The sequence below is a fragment of the Sorex araneus genome, chromosome 6 (assembly GCF_027595985.1).
Source record: "Sorex araneus isolate mSorAra2 chromosome 6, mSorAra2.pri, whole genome shotgun sequence".
Taxonomy (NCBI): domain Eukaryota; kingdom Metazoa; phylum Chordata; class Mammalia; order Eulipotyphla; family Soricidae; genus Sorex; species Sorex araneus.
The window spans coordinates 107222094-107239141 of record NC_073307.1 but is presented as its reverse complement, the minus strand read 5'-3'; the positions used below and the strand labels follow the sequence as shown (position 1 = coordinate 107239141).

Below are 17048 nucleotides of genomic sequence, written 5' to 3'. Positions count from 1 at the left end.
TAGAGATGTGCCATAGTTTCTTATCCAGTCATCTGTTCCTAGACATTCGGGATGATTTAAGATCCTGGCTATTGTGAATAGTGTTGCTTTGAACACAGAAGTGCAAATGGTGTTTCTGCTGTGTGTTTTGGGCAGCCTGGGTATACCATTTCAATTTTATTAGTAGTTATTGGCTGATTCATGTTCTATGTTTCCAATGATTCATCCTTAAATGCTGTCTGGTTTAGCAACTATGGAGCACAATATGGAGGTTCCTTCAGAAACTAAGAATACAGCATCAATATGGCCCTTCTTCCGAGTATCTACCCCCAATACACACAAAATCATTCATTAACACTTTCATTCTCAGAATGAATTTTACACCATATCAACTTCCTACATAGCAATAGATCTATTACCTTTATCTAGTCTGGATAAAGATGTTTTTTACTTCTTCTTTGTTTGGTCTCTGGAGATTTTAAGACTTGAGAAATTTATCTCTTTGGGCTCCCTTTGATGTTCCTGTAGCTTATTGAGGTGTGAGACTATGTTATTTATTTGCGCTGATTTTTTCCTGGAGTGCTATGAACTTTTCTGTTAGTGCCATTGTTGCTTGTCCCATTAAATTCTGATCACTAGTATCTTCATTATCATTTCTACCAAGGAATCTTTTTATTTATTTTTTCATTTCCTATGGTGACCAATGAATATTAGTATGTGTTTGACATCATAGTCTCTGATCTTGACCCATTTTTCTGTTTTTAATTTATGTTCAAATCCACAGCATCATGATCTGAGAGTGTACTTGAGATGATTGACTTACTCATTTTCTGTGTTTCAACATATGGTCTATCCTTGAGAATGATCCATTGTTTGGTTGACTAGCCAATGGTGAGAGTGTGGTAGTGATATCTCTTGCTACTCTTGTGAGGCTATCAATATTTTCCTTTAGATCTGGGAGAAGCTTATATATAAACCATTCATCATTATGAAATGTCCATCTCTGTCTCTTATTACCTTTATCACATTGAAGTCTATTCTGTCTGATATGAGAATGGACATCCATAGGTTTTTTAGCCAATTGTTTTCTATTTTTCTTTTTGGGCTACATTTAGTGGTGCTCAAGGGATAACTCCTGACACTGCACTCAGGATCACACCTAGCAGGACTTGCAGGACCATGCAGTGTGCTGGGTACCAAACCTGGGATAGCTGCATGCAGTGCAAGTGCCCTCCCACAGTACTATCTCTCATGCACCTGGTCTACTGTTTTCCTATAGGATTTTTTTTCTAAGACTTTCAACATGAGTTGAAAGTATGTATGTACATCATGACAATTCAGGTGAGTCTCCTATATTGACAAAATTGGTAAGATTAATAAGACCCCTTACCAATTCTTTGCCAGATAAAAGATATTAGTCACTCTGTGTTTGATTGGTAACTTCAGTACATTGACATTATTATTATTACAATTAAGGAGTTTAATGCCATATCAGGCTGGAGCAATAGCACAGAGGGTAGCACATTTGCCTTGCACACGGCTGACTTGGGTTCAATTCCTCCATCCCTCTCGGAGGACCTGGCAAGCTACCAAAAGTATTCCACCCCAACGGCAGGCCTGGAAAGCTACCCATGATGTACTCAATATGCCAAAAACCGTAACAAAAAGTCTCACAATGGAGATGTTACTGGTGCCTGATCGAGAAAATTGATGAGCAATGGGACGACAGTACTACAGTACTAATGCCATATCTTTGCATGGGGTCTGGGCTTTTTGTTTGTTGACTTAGTTTTGTTTTTTTCAGCTTTTTATACTAGACAAATTAGTACATATTGCAGTGCTGCTTCAGTGGCCAAGAACTTCTTTAACTTTTGTTAGAAAATAAAGTGTTGTATTGTTCCATCAGATTTGAATGATGATATACCTGTGTGATGTTCTCTTTTTGAAGACCTATTTAATTCATTGTGCCAGATGACCTTCTATCTTATAGGGCTTTATTTGAAAGATAAACTGAGAATTTCATAGGGCTTCTTTTATAAGTAATTTGGGACTTCGGTCTCACTGCTTTCATGATAGTACCTCTATGTTCAGCTCTTGCCTTTTAAATTACTATGTTTCTTGATGTTTCTTTGAGTCTGCTCTTATTGATAATGTATGAATCTTCTGGAATTTGGAAATCTAAATAGCTATTAAAATTGGAAAAGTGTTCTGTGATTATTGTAACTAAAATGTCTTTCCTCGGGCTGGAGCAATAGTACAGCAGTAAGGCGTTCACTTTGCATGCAGCCAACCCGGGTTCGATTCCTCCGCCCCTCTCGGAGAGCCTGGCAAGCTACCGAGAGTATCTTGTCCACATGGCAGAGCCTGACAGCTATCTGTGGCATATTTAACATGCCAAAAAACAGTAACAAACAAGTCTCACAATGGAGACATTACTGGTGCCCGCTCAAGCAAATCCATGAGCAATGGGATGACAGTGATAGTGACAGAAAATATCTTTCCTCATCTTTCTTCTGTTTCTTCTATGGCTCCTATATTTGTATTTTATTTCTGTCAGGCTGTTTCCTAGCTCCAAGATGCTTTTTAATTTTTTTCCGTTTTACATCTTTGATGGGGTGCTCTCAAGCTTAGATAGTCCAGGGACCGATGATGATTTGTTGCCATGGGTCTTTGATCCAGGTCTTTGATCCAGTGCTCAAGGATGTAAGGCTATGCCAGGAATGTTTGGGCCGCGCTGATTCTGTTGGAGGCCTTTAGAGCCACACTCGGTGGTGCTAGGAAGTCTCCAGGGCTAAACATGGCAATATTCAGGGAATCATGTGTTCCTGAGAATCTAATCTGGCCTAGGTTCTCACTTGAAATGACTAATCTCTGTCCTGTCTCCCAATCCCTTTGTTTTTATATTTTCTTCTTTTGTTCATTATGAATACTTTCATGCATCATATCTTCTGTTGTGTTAATGCGTTTCACTAATTTTGTTACTTTGCTCATTATACCATCCTTTGTAGTTTTTCTTTTCCCTGTATTTGTGTGAAAAATTTTGATTCCTTGCTGAAATTCTCATCTATTATTTCCTTCAATTCAATAAGGAGCTTAATCACTACACTTTTGAAATCTACATTCAGCAGATTAGAGAGATCTTCTGTGCATGGGATTTCCCAAGGGCTTTGTCACTGTCCACTGACAGTGACAAAGTGTCAGTGTCCTCTTTTCTTCATTATTTCTGAAGCTGTACTTGCCTCCATGGGTTAAAAGCTGAAAGGAAGTCCTAGGTGGGGAATCAGGTGTGCACTTTATTAATGCAAGTGCAGGCATTATTTATCAACTATCAAGGAGGCAGAGAAGCAGACAAGGCTAAGAGAACAGTGGCTGTGCCATCAGACAGCATCGGGTTCTAGGAGAATCCAGGCAAATTTCCTCACTATGCAATGTGCTGGAAGGTGTCTGAAAGCAAATCTGCAGCTTGTTGATCTCTTTTGAGGTTTATTTTAGTCTCTCGATAATGGCTGATTAATGAGCTTATTTGGCACCAGAGGCAGTTCATGGGCATACTGCCAGTTTCCCTGAATAACAGTAAAATGGGAGAGGGAATCCCATCCCCCACCCATGAGAGCCTGGAGATTTTGGTCAAAAAACCTGCATACCTAAGTGCTTCAACAGATCAATTTCTGGATGAGATTTATCTGGAGTCCAGGCTTGAGCATTGCATTGATTGTGGAGTTTGGAGGTTGTCTTCTGCCTGGGCTCTGTTTGGGTGGGTGGGTGGTTTTCCCATCTCGATTCAGGCAGAAGAGACTCAGCTTGAGTCAGAGTCTGGAAGCATTTCTTGATTTCTTGATTTTAATGTTCTTGAAGTTTTACATTGCTTTCTTTTTCACTGTCGTAAAACATACATCATCAAATCTTACTAGTCCTCACATGGGTTATGTTGGCACAATTATGTCTGCATATTTCACAGACATGTTTGATACTAATCCTCTACCCTTTTACTTTCTTTTGGGGAATAATTGTTCACCTTTAAGATGTTCTCTTGGTTCTATAACTGAGCAACTGACAACTGGGAACTTATCCTTTACTTTTTAGAAGTTGGTACAATATCTCAAGCATGCCATTTCACCCTTGTCCATATATCATCTGATTTTGATAGTACTCAACCAAATTACCTCACTCTACTGAAATCAGGAGCATATTGAAGGAAATAAATATACAGCATGGGAGTAGGACTTAGAATTCAGTGTTTTAAGTTTTCCAAGGACTATGTATGAAGGCACCAATGTGAGAGTTTCCTAGAGCTTCATGAGAGGCTTTCCTGCTGATGTACTAAGCAGAGTCAAAAGGAAACACTTCCCTTTAATTACCTGTGATACCTATTTGGTGTTTTGATATTCTTATATATCCTGGTCTCAGTTGTTTCCTTCTCTTAGTCATGAAGATTCTGATTCAAAACTCTGGGACATGTAGGAAATAAATGTGCTCCTCCAGTCATGTCTTACAGAACTGGTGGCTACATTATCTGTCAGCATTCTCATTTTTCTCAATAGGGAAGGTGATAATCATCAAGTAATTCAGCACCATAGAATCCAACCAAATTCATGCTGGAATTCTACTCAAGAAGATTGAAAATCTGAAAATTCTCTTTCATCTGTGACTCCCAGTACAGGTCAGAAATATGAGTTTTGTTTCCCAAATATCATAAGAGATTGGAGTTTGTTTTGGGTTTATTGACTGTGTTTTTCTATTACCTGTGTAGACTTATTCAAGTTTTTGTAAATGCACATCTTGGGAAGATTCTTTCAGTCCCCTAGCATATGGCGTAAGATCCCACAACTCCAAAAGAAGTTGTAGGAGGAGGAATGCCAACATCGATGTTTCATGATACTGGGCAATACTGTAATACTGAAAACCCAAAATGAATTTGTGTATTCCAGAAAAGATAAACATCATGTAAGCTCCTTGGAAATAACAAAGAAACAGAATAGAATCCAGTTAGCAAAATTCTGTATAACAGAATACAGGGAAGAACATAGATTATATTCCCCTGGTTTGAGAACCAGTATAGACCTTTGAAACTCATACATATGCTCCATTTCTAACCCTCAGATTAACAATGTCCATGAAATTAGTCTGTCTAATAGGGTATATAATAAACAGTGTTACTACATTCCACTCGGCAATCAATGTTGAGAATAGCAATACTCATAAGATGCCCAGCAGGAAGTATAATTTTAACAGTATTAATAAAATATCTTTTTTTTTGCTTTTTTGGGTCACACCGAGCGATGCTAAAGGGTTACTTCTGGCTTTGCACTCAGGAATTACTCCTGGTGGTGCTTGGGGGACCATACAGGATGCCGGGGATTGAACCCGGGTCGGCCGTGTGAAAGGCAAACACTCTACCCGCTGTGCTATCACTCGGGCCCCCTTAATAAAATATGTTGAAAGTGAAAATATATAGAAAATCTAGTCAAATTGAATCTTTGGTACACTATGCTTTAGGTCATATTTATTTGATATGATGATATATTTATTCCAATGTCATGATTCAAAGTAATTGTTATTTTTTTCTGCAGTTGGCACAGTAGAGACAACCTCTGATGAGGTCCAGCTCAAAGGTGAAAAAAGGAAAGATCTCTAAACTGTGCTGAAGAAAACATTGGCTGCCCAAGATTCACCAACTCCTGAAAGTTTTCCCATGTTTTACAACAGGTAGAAGAAAAAGATATAAAGCAGCTAAAACCACACTGACAACATTGCCAAGAAAAAGTGCTGTAGGGAAGTCACTGAACATGTCTCAGTCAAAAAGCCTTCCAGATTTACAGGAATCTCAGAGGAGAGCTTTAGAGGAAAAGCAGAAGCAGGCAGAGCAGATACTAAAGGAGTTAAGAGACATGCTGAAGGAAGGGAGGCAAGGACAGGAAGAGGCAGTAAGGAGAAAAGAGGAAGAACTGAGGCAAGCAATGGAGTTCCCCAATGAGACTTGGCAATCCCTGGAAAAGCCACTTAAAGAAGTCATAGAAAGCATGCTGAAACAAATCAACTCCGCAGATCAAACACTGCCCCCTCGACAAAATCTCCCAGCTACAGAGTTGGTGAGCTTGGCGTCTGGAGGGCTGGCCCTGCAGGGAATTTATAAAACTCCCTTCCAAAGTGACCTGCTACAAAGGAGAGAGGAGCTACTCAGTGTCCCCAAAGAATTCTCACTCTTTGGGCCTGAGCAGGGCACACGTATGGAAACAAAGGAATTTACATCTTCTCAAGAAGAATCCATCTTCACACAGAAAATAGAAAAGCTGGGATTCAGTGCATCTGCCGTAGGCAAAGGCAGTGGCTTGGGATTTAGTTTGGAAGCTGCAATGGATCACAGCCAACATTCAGAATCCATGGAAACCAAGCAATTGCATTCTGAGCACTCTTATTTCTGCTCCACCAAGTTCATGTATGTCCCGCTGATCTCCTGCCACTTTCCCCCTGATCAACTCCAGCTCTCCAAGGCAGCTCTCGGGGAATTGAAGTGCATTGAAAACCTTCTCAGTCACCTGGCAGGCCCAGACAAAGTCCGTGTTCTGAGAAGCAGGACTGAAAATTTCTTCCAGAGGTTTGGCTCTCATGCTAATCAGGGTCCTCTACACCTGGGAGGAATCTATTGGTGGAAGGCCATTTCACAGGGTTTCAAAAGTGAGCAGTTGATGAAAGTAAAACAGCAGTCAGTAAAAATGCTAAATGCTTACATAATAGGCAGCTACAATGGCTTTTGAGTGACTGCTGCTTCGGGAGGAGATGTGCCATCTTCTCGCTCCTACACAGCTTCTCAGAAAACAGCCTCCAAAACCCTCCAAACCAGGGTACAATTATCTATAAGCCAGACAGGTGGCCCATTAGAAACAAATAGCCTTATTCAGTGGAAATCTGGCCTCGTTGCCAGTAATCAAACCTGGTGCGTCATTGACAGGGGGCTTCAATTGGTACCCATTTGGGAAATCATTCTGTCCAACCATAAAAATGATTTTAGGAATCATTTTCAGGTAGCTACTTGCCTGATAGAGAATTATAATCATTTGACTGGACTCAATGCCCAGATTCAACCAAGAGATGATTTGCTGAGTGCTCAAAAGGAGGCTAGGGATTTCCTAGAGACTGTGAAATCCTGGGAGGTATCTGACCCAGAGGAGCAACTTAAACAACTGATAGATTTCATGCTAGTATTGACCAGGAGTGAAAAAGGATACAGCTGCTGGATTAGCATATGCCTTGCAGATGGGAGTCTGAAGAATTTTCTGGTAAATACTGTCAATATGTGCAGGAGTTCTTCCACTAACAACAATCAGTTTATTAAGTCTCAGTTGCGCAGCCTTCTGGACCCTCATATCTACAGTGTGAAAAATTTCCCGAGAAACATTTCATTATGAAGTGGCTCTTCCAGTCAGAAACAGAACAAGAGAACATCAACATCACTTGCTTTTTTGAATTGATAGAAGTGCTAAAAACCACCCGAAGCAGTCTCATGGAAGAAGAGGCCAAATCTCAGTCCCCAGAAGTAGTGGAGGAAGCTCAAAGACAGGCTACTTATAAAGTCAGCGTGTCCCTTGGCTGCATCTTGAATCACCTCCAAGAAACACAGAAGTCAGAAAAACAGCTCTTGCTGCTTTCCATTGTGGTTTGTGTAGGATATAATGTGGTTAACAATACTTTTCAGTATCTTCTGGGGAGTGAGGAATTATCTTTCCTGCTCAATGAAATCCAAGCTACACATGATAAATATATGAAACTCCAAAATATTTACAGATACAGGGCTCAGGCTTTCCTGGTGCTCAGAGGGTTGACAGTTACTGATGGGGTCATAGCTGTTTCTCCAGAGGAGAAAGCACAATGCTTGACTTTGATTAGAAAGCACATTGGACATTCCTTGACTGCAGAAGTTGCCCATGTCCTCAACAAATTTGCTATATATAATTGGGATAACCTAGAGAAAGACTTGAGATTGCTTGTAAATGGAGACTGTGCTGCTGCCATGTCTTCAGTGAATATGGATGATGTGCAGAAAGATTTACAGAGTCTGCTCTATGAAAAGAAGCCATCCAATGAAACACATGACACTGACAAGTACATGATCGAGGTCGACAACAATAGAATTCTTCTAGAATTACTCCAGCGTCTGGGCCTAAAAGATAAGTTCCCCAAAAGGATGACCAGGGCTGACCTCCATTTGATCTACAAGATTTCTGTGCATAATAACAAACCCAGCAACGAACAGGAACTTCCTTTCCATTTCCTGCAGAAATTACTAATGCTAGATTATGGACTGAGATACCTGGTTTGTGACGATGACCAAGAAATAAAGAGTCAAGTCTCTTCAGGCACATTAAATCATGATAATGAGACTTTTGATCCCTTTGAAGATAATTTTGAAGACAGTAACAATGCCATTTCACCAACCATTCCCAGATCCAGTATCCACCCAATGGACATTCAGATGTCAATTCTTCACTGTGCAGATGATTTTGCCAGACAGTATATTTTGGGAAAACTCTCTATTTGTCAGTTTGCCCTCCCCCTTCTTGTACCCAATCCCTGCAATTCCCAGATTGAATTTTACCTTTGGTCTCTCAGTCAAATTAGGAAAAGCTGGCAGCAAAGAAAGAAATCACCAAATGAGAACAACAATTTCAATAATCAGCAGATGTGCCAAGTTCCCACTTCCATTGTATCTTTTATTAGAGTTGGAAATGGCTTTTCTGCTTCCAAATCTCAGATCATGAACTGTCTTCTCAGTCAACGGAAACATGATATCTTTTTTCACCGACATTGCAAAGGGATCAGCAAAGACTGTCTCTTGATGGGGGGCGTGGTAGAAATCTTCTGGTTCTGTCCTGGTGGGCAAGAAGAGAACAGATTTGACAGCTGCATGACCTTTGCCAATCTTCATGGAAATGCAAAAGAATATCAACAGCAGCTCACATTCCTACAAGAAGTCTCTTCTGTTCTTGTAATCCTTATGGCAACTTCTGATGACTGTGAAGAAAACCGAAACTGTATCCGTCACCTGTGTCAGTCATCAAAGCCTTTCATCTTGTTACAGGATGACATAGAAAAGATCACCAAGATTTCAGGCCAAAGAGTGAAAATTGGGATCAAAAATAGAATTGAAGCAGAAATATCGAAGGAGCTCACAACTACTATTAAATATTTACTAAAATACTATCGCGCCACTCGCAGTTTAGAAGACTGTGCCCTTCTTGCTCGTCAACAAGGATTCCTTATTGATGAAGACCAGAGAGACTGCAAGGAAGCCAAAAAAAGGCAGAGTTTATAATGAGCCTTCTAAAGGAAAAGGAGATAATTCAGGTAAAGGAAAGCCTATTACCTCTTCAGGGACAACTGTGGCACAATTGGTCAAAAAAGACAAAGAATTCTATCATCTGAGAGAAAAGGGTAATCGAAGCATTGAACAACACAAGAGTGAGACAGAGACAGAGAAACGAAAAATTAGGCAGAAACAATTGGCAAAGGCCTTTCCATTCAACTGTTTAATGAAAGAATTCCTTCAATTTCTAAGACTTCCAGAAATTCACACCAGATTATACTTCTTGCAATGGCTGACTGTGTTTTTGGACAAACTAACTGCACCATACCTGGAAACCCTTAATGCAAAGAAAAAGAGCCTGTTGTCTCATCTGCAAACAGAAAGGCAGAACTCATCCAAGAGTAATGATAGAAAATACTTAGAAAATGATGTCAAAGCAATCTCCCAAAAGATTAATGACTCTAGCTTGGGAATTGAGCATATTCTCAGGGAAGTTGGTCAAATCTATGAAGTTCTAGAAGAAAGTTCCTTCTTCAAAACTATGGAGACACTTCACCTCTCCCTGCCACAGATCGCTGCAGAGTTGATGATATCTGGGGTTCCCATTGAGTTGATGGATGGGGAAGCTTCCTACGTGCCTCTAAAGTGGGTGGCAGCTGTTTTCGATAAGATCATTGAGAAACTTGGAGACAAAAGGCTGTTTGTTCTCTCTATCCTAGGCACACAGAGTTCAGGAAAATCCACCCTCCTGAATGCTCTTTTTGGCCTACAGTTCACTGTCAGTGCTGGGAGGTGCACCCAGGGAGCCTACATGCAACTACTCAAGGTGGAGGACACATTTGGAGAGGAACTCGGATTTGATTTTTTACTCGTTGTGGACACAGAAGGACTTCGGGCCCCAGAACTAAGCAACAAATCCCAAAATCATGACAATGAGTTGGCAACTTTTGTCATTGGACTTGCCAACTTGACTCTGATCAATATTTTTGGGGAAAACCCATCAGAAATGCAAGATATTCTACAAATAACTGTCCAAGCTTTTCTGAGGATGAAAAAAGTGAAAATCTCTCCAAGTTGTCTATTTGTTCATCAAAATGTAGGGGAGGTTACAGCCAAAGATCAAACCATGGAAGGACGAAGGAGGTTTGAGCAGAGACTAGATGAAATGGCAGCTGCAGCAGCTGAACAAGAGCAGTGTTCGGATATCACCTGCTTTAGTGATGTCATTAAGTTTGATGTCAGCACTCAAGTCCACTATTTTGCCCATCTCTGGGATGGCAATCCCCCAATGGCCCCTCCTAATCCTCGCTACAGCCACAATGTTCAGGAACTCAAACATCAGATTCTCATGACCGCCAAACAGCAATCCAGGAGAAGCATCATGAAGATATCAGATGTAAAAATGAGAGTTCAAGACCTGTGGAAAGCCCTGTTGAGTGAAAACTTTATTTTCAGCTTCAGGAACACCCAAGAGGTCCTGGCCATGAGCAAATTGGAAACCATATATAACTGCTGGAATTGGGACTTAAGGCGTCATATACTAGGCTTGCATGACCAGCTCATGAACCAGATTCAGAATGAAAAATTACAGACTCTTGGAACAAACATGCTTGAGACTCAAGTTTCAGAATATTATGACAACATCAAGCAAAAAATGGAAAATTACTTTAAAAATGATCCAGACAGTGAAATTCTGATTCAGTGGAAAGGAAGCTTTGAAAGTAACCTAAGATTTTTGAAAGATGCCCTCATTTCAGATGTCCGAAACAAAGTCAAAGAAATGGCCAGTTTCAAAAGAAATCAAGAAAAATTGGATAACAAAAAATCAACTTATAAAAAGGAAATAGTGAAAAATAGTCAACTGTTGGCCTTAACTCACAAGGATCTTAACTCTCAGTTCAGTGTTAGCAAACCGTATCAGAGATTTGATCAACTTTGGCAATCCTGGATCTATGATGTAACCTCAAAGCCTCATCCTACTCAAGAGCCTGATATTGATAATGATTCTGAAGATATTCTTTTCCACTACTTCAAGAAAGAGAATAACATAGTGGACATAATTAAGAATAATTATGGGGAAAGTTTTCAAATCCATTATGACAAGCATTCCAAATGAAAAAGAAATATTTAAATTCTAAGATTCTAAGTTTAGAGGCTCAAGATAAAGATTCCATAAACGTCACTACTGAACACATAGTCTCAAGATTTAATGAAACTCTTGGAAAAGTTCAGAAGCAGCAGCATGATTACAATTCCTATTATTTTCATGCAATACTGAGAATAATAGATGAGGAGGTTAAATCTTCATTCACCCAGGAAAGATACACATTTAAAACGGAATATAAAATTGATTTGGCTTTGAGTTTATTTAAAAAAGCCTCAAAGACTTTTAAAGAGATACACAGGGCATTTAAAGAGGCAAATAATCCCGTATACTATCTGGAAAGAATGAAATATAAGTTCTCTGAAAATTTTTTAACATCTTGGCAAAGAGCAACCCACATCAAAACGTCTGTTGATTTTCTGTGGAGCAAACTCATTCCTGTTATCTCTACAACCTTGCGAAGAAGAGTGGTTCATCAGATGGTTGGGCACATTCAAGGAACCTTCCCTGAATTCAATTCAAACAGGTCTAACATGGAGAAACATATCCTCATCTCTCTGGCAGAAGAAGAAAACTTTGATAATTACTGGGAATATCTACATTATCCACAATCTTTTTTTAAAAGTTTCATTGGGAGCCAGGTTGAAAAATATTACTCAGGTGAAGGAAGTGAAAAAATGAAGTCATTTCTGAAACTAACTTTAGATGACATCAAAGAAATCATCCGCTCAGCTATTCATGATTCCACAGAAATTGCTAAAGATAAAAGCAGCAATGAGACTGCATCAGAGTGGTTAAACTTGTTCTGTGATAGTCTAGGGAGTGACTTTGCCTTTCTAATAAAAGACCTGATATGCATTGAACACCAAGAGGTAAAAGATCTTGATTTTCTCAAAGATGTCATGAGTGGTGCTTTGGATCCTGCAATGAAGTCCTTGGAACAAAGGTGCTTAAGTACAAATGAGGAGAACGTAATGCTTGAAATAAGTGACATTCTTTCTGAACATCTCTGTGGCTGCTGGGAACAGTGTCCCTTCTGTGGAGCAATTTGTACCAACACTATCCCTGAACATGATGGAAACCACAGTTTTCCCTTTCACCGTCCACAGGCTCTTACTGGGAAAAATTGGTATGCAACAGACTACTTTTCCATTGAATTCTGTACAAGTTCAGTAGCAAGTGACAGTGAATTTGATTTGGGAGATTTAACATGCCCATATAAGACCTATCGACAAGCAGGAGGGGCTTATGCCACATGGTGCATCACTCCAGACTCCTCCACCCAGTTATACTGGAAATGGTTTGTCTGTCACTTCAGATTATATCTGGAAGAAGCATATAAGTTAAAATTTGAAGGTAAGGGAAAAATCCCTGATACATGGTCCAGAATTACAAAGCAGAATGTGCTAGATGACTTGAGAAAACAATAATACTACGCAATCACCAAAAAAAATTTCAGTATAATAATATATAGTAATCAAGCAATTGACAAATAACTCTTCCTTATAATATCAATCTTTATTATTTTCATGTTTCAGTTTAAAAATCAGAAAAATCACATTCCAAGAGCTGTATATTACCTTTTAAATAACTGCTTTTCCATTTTATCTCAGGTCTTATAGTACAAAATAAATCACTAAGCATAAACATGATAAAAATCCATTTAAAATAGCTTCTTCCGTGTCAAACTATTGCTCTGCAACCCATGTTAATTTTTTTAAATTTATTTATTTTTCAATTAGTGAGTCACCATGAGGGTACAGTTACAGATTTACACATTATTGTGCTTTTGTTTCCCTCTACAATGTTCAAGAGCCCATTCCTCCACCAGTGTCCATTCTCCACCACCAATGAACCCAGTATCCCTCCCACCCCCTAATAACATCCCCTTCACCCCACTCCGCCTCTGTGGCAGGGCATTCCAATTTGATCTCTCTCTCTCCTTTTAGGTGTTGTGGTTTGTAATAGAGGTATTGAGTGGCCATCATGTTCAGTCTCTAGTCTACTTTCAGCATGCATCTCCCTTCCCACAGGGGATCTCCAATCACATTTTACTTGGTGTTCCCTTCTTGACCTGGGCTCCGTTTCCCCCAGTATGTGAGGCCAGCTTTTAAGCCATGGAGACAACCTCCTGGTATTATATGCTAGTATTCTTGGGTATTAGTCTCCTACTCTATTATTTTATATTACACAGATGAGTGCAATCTTCCTATGCCTGTCCCTATCTTTCTGACTCATTTCACTTAGCATGATACTTTCCATGTTAATCCACTTATATTCAAAGTTCATGACTTCATATTTTCTAACAGCTGCATAGTATTCCATTATATAGATGTACCAAAGTCTCTTTAACCAGTCATCTGTTCTCAGGCACTCGGGTTTTTTTTCCAGATTCTAGCTATCGTAAACAGTGCTGTATGAACATATAAGTACAGATGTTATTTTGACTATACTTTTTTGCTTCTCCAGTATATATTATGAAAGTGGTATTGCTGGATCAAATGGAAGCTCAATTCCTAATGTTTTTAGAAGCATCCATATTGTTTTCCAAAAGGGCTGAACCAGTCGGCATTCCCACCAGCAGTGTAGAAGGGTCCCTTTCTCCCCATATCCTCTCCAACAGTGGTTGCTTTTGTTCTTTTGGATGTGTGCCATTCTCTGTGGTGTGAGGTGGTATCTAGTGGTTGTTTTTATCTGAATCTCCGTGATGATAAGTGATGCAGAGCATATTTTCATGTGCCTTTTGACCATTGGTATCTCTTCCTTGGAAAAGTTTCTGTTCATTTCTTCGCCCCATTTTCTAATGGGGTTGGATGTTTTCTTCTTGTCGAGTTTAACCAGTGCCTTATATATCCTTGATATCAACCCCTTATCTGATGGGTATTGTGTAAATATCCTTTCCCATTCTGTAGATTGTCTTTGTATTCTAGTCACTGTATCTTTTGCAGTGCAGAAGCTCCTTAGTTTAATATAGTCCCATTTGTTTATCTCTGTTTCCACTTGGTTGGTCAGTTGCATGACATCTTTGAAGATACCTTTAGCTTGAATATCATGGAGGGTTTTGCCAACCTTGTCTTCTATGAACCTTATGAATTGTGGTCTGATGTTGAGGTCTTTAGTCCATTTTGACCTGACTTTTGTGCTTGGTGTCAGGTCAAGGTCTAAGCCCATTCTTTTGCATGTGGTTGTCCAGTTATGCCAGCACCATTTGTGGAAGAAACTTTTCTTGCTCCACTTCACATTTCTTGCTCCCTTATCAAATATTAGATGATCATACATTAGGGGTTGTGTGCAGGGATATTCCACCCTGTTCCATTGGTCTGCGGCTCTGCCTTTGTTCCAGTACCATGCTGTTTTAATTGTTAACGCTTTGTAGAAAAAGCGTTAAGGTGTAGAAAAGTTTAAGGTTGGGGAAGGTGATGCCTCCCATCATCTTTTTACCAAGAATTGTTTTAGCTATCTGTGGGCGTTTGTTTTTCCATATGAATTTCAGGATTGCTTGATCTATTTCTTTGAAGAATTTCATGGGTGTTTTTATTGGGATCGCATTGAATCTGTATAATGCTTTGGGGAGTATTGCCATTTTGACAATGTTGATTCTCCTTATCCATGAGCAGGGGACATGTTTCCATTTCCTTATTTCCTCTTTTATTTCATTTCATGGAGTAGTGTTTTATAGTTTTCTTTGTAGAGGTCCTTTGTGTAATCACAAAAAAGAAAAGATGATGATCCTCGGCTGGCTGCTGCTGCTGCTGCTGGACACCTGTGTACATTCGGTAGCCCTGAGCCACCTCCCCGCCTACCCACTTCCCCAGGGCCCCCCCCAACAGAGACACAGAGAGATGGGGAAACAAGGAGGCTAGGGACCATAGTCAGACCGTGAAAATGGCCCGTTTAATGCAAAGTTGCTAGCATACTTATAGAACATCTGAAGGGGAGTTGAGGTAAGCACAGGTTTGATGGTCATTTACATAGATAAACATTTGGCAGAGAAAATTCTTTTTAGGGAGATCAACTCAAGGAGACATTCTGTCTCCCAGGGACAACTGCGTTGCTTTTATGTTTCCCTCTAATTGTATTAAGTTATCGATACTAGCAGTTGTTTGGATACTAGCAGTAAGAGACAAAGATCCCAACACTTAGTTCTCTGGGCTGAGAGCAAACAGGGCTTTAAACACTTGGTTGTCTGGGCTATGAGTGCAAGGATGACTTTTACCGTAAATCCTGGACTAAGTCCTCAGGCCAGTTCAGCTAGTACTTTCCCAGGGGGTCCTGTCTCTAAAACTGTAACAGTTTGCATGAAAACCATGCATTTATGCTTTTTAGAATGTTCCATTTCGCTGCCGGGTAGTTTTGCCACTCGCCCCAGGTCCATCCCAGTCCCAGGGCAGGACTTTGGGGTGTCAGGAACTACAGAAACTAAAGCCTGAATCAAGTAGTTATGATCAAGTAATTATGCCCAGGGGCAGATATATTTCAGAGTCAGTCAACTCCCAAATATTAGGAGCATAGCAGTAATGGTCTTTCTGTGTTTAACCAAAGAACATTGCTCTATGGTAACATATAAAAAGGCTATAGGGGAAACAGCAAAGCAAGTACAAATATATAGCACTTCAAATACAACGCATCAATACAAGTTCAGAACTACTAGAAAGTTTTGTTTCACAAGCAATCGAGATTAACATGGGGGACTGTGATGATGCCAGGTAAAATACAAGGGAAAGTTTACAAATAAGCTTTAACTAAATTAGGGAAGGGTAATATAAATTCCTCTAGGAGGAGTAAAGAAGACAATTCACTGATTAAGCCTAAAGCACTTAGGGTTAATATGCAACACAAAGGGGAGGTTGAAGATAGACTTTGGCTAAATTAAGGATGTTAGCAAGGGCATGGTAAGCTTCTCTGGGAGGAGGAAAGGGGCAATTCACTGATAAAGCCTAAAGCACTTAGGGTTGATATCCAACAGTCCTTTACTTCTTTAGTTAAGCTGATTCCAAGGTATCTGATTTTCTGGGGCATGATTGTGAATGGGATTGCTCTTTTCATGTCCTTTCCTCTGCCTCATTGTTTGCATATAGGAAGGCCATGGATTTGGGGGTATTAATTTTATAGCCTGAGACTTTACTGTGCAAGTCTATTGTTTCTAAGAGTTTCTTAGTGGAGGTTTTATGCTTCTCTAGATATAGTATCATATCATCTGCAAATCGTGAGAATTTAATTTCTTCCTTTCCTATCTGGATGTCCTTAATATCTTTTTCTTCCCTAACAGCTATTGCAAGTACTTCCAGTACTATATTGAACAGCAGTGGTGAAAGTGGGCATCCTTGTCTTGTCCCTGAGCTTAGAGGAAAGGCCCTTAGTTTTTCCCCATTGAGGATAATGCTTGCCATAGATTTGTGGTAGATGGCTTTGACTATCTTGAGGAAAGTTTCTCTAAAACCCATTTTTGTGAGAGTTTTCATCATGAACGGATATTGGATCTTGTCAAATGCTTTCTCTGCATCTATTGATATGATCATATGTTTTTTATCTTTACTTTTGTTGATATGATGGATTATGTTGATTGATTTCCTAATGTTAAACCATCCTTGTATCCCTGGGATGAATCCGACTTGGTCATGGTGTATGATCTTTTTGATGAGTTTTTGGATTCTATTTGCTAAT

At 39.7% G+C, this 17048-nt stretch overlaps 1 pseudogene; it reads left to right on the top strand.

Moving 5' to 3' along the window:
• Positions 1-1308: 1308 nt before the first annotated feature.
• On the top strand, positions 1309-12814 carry LOC129405925 (interferon-induced very large GTPase 1-like; annotated as a pseudogene).
• The last annotated feature ends 4234 nt before the right edge of the window (positions 12815-17048 follow it).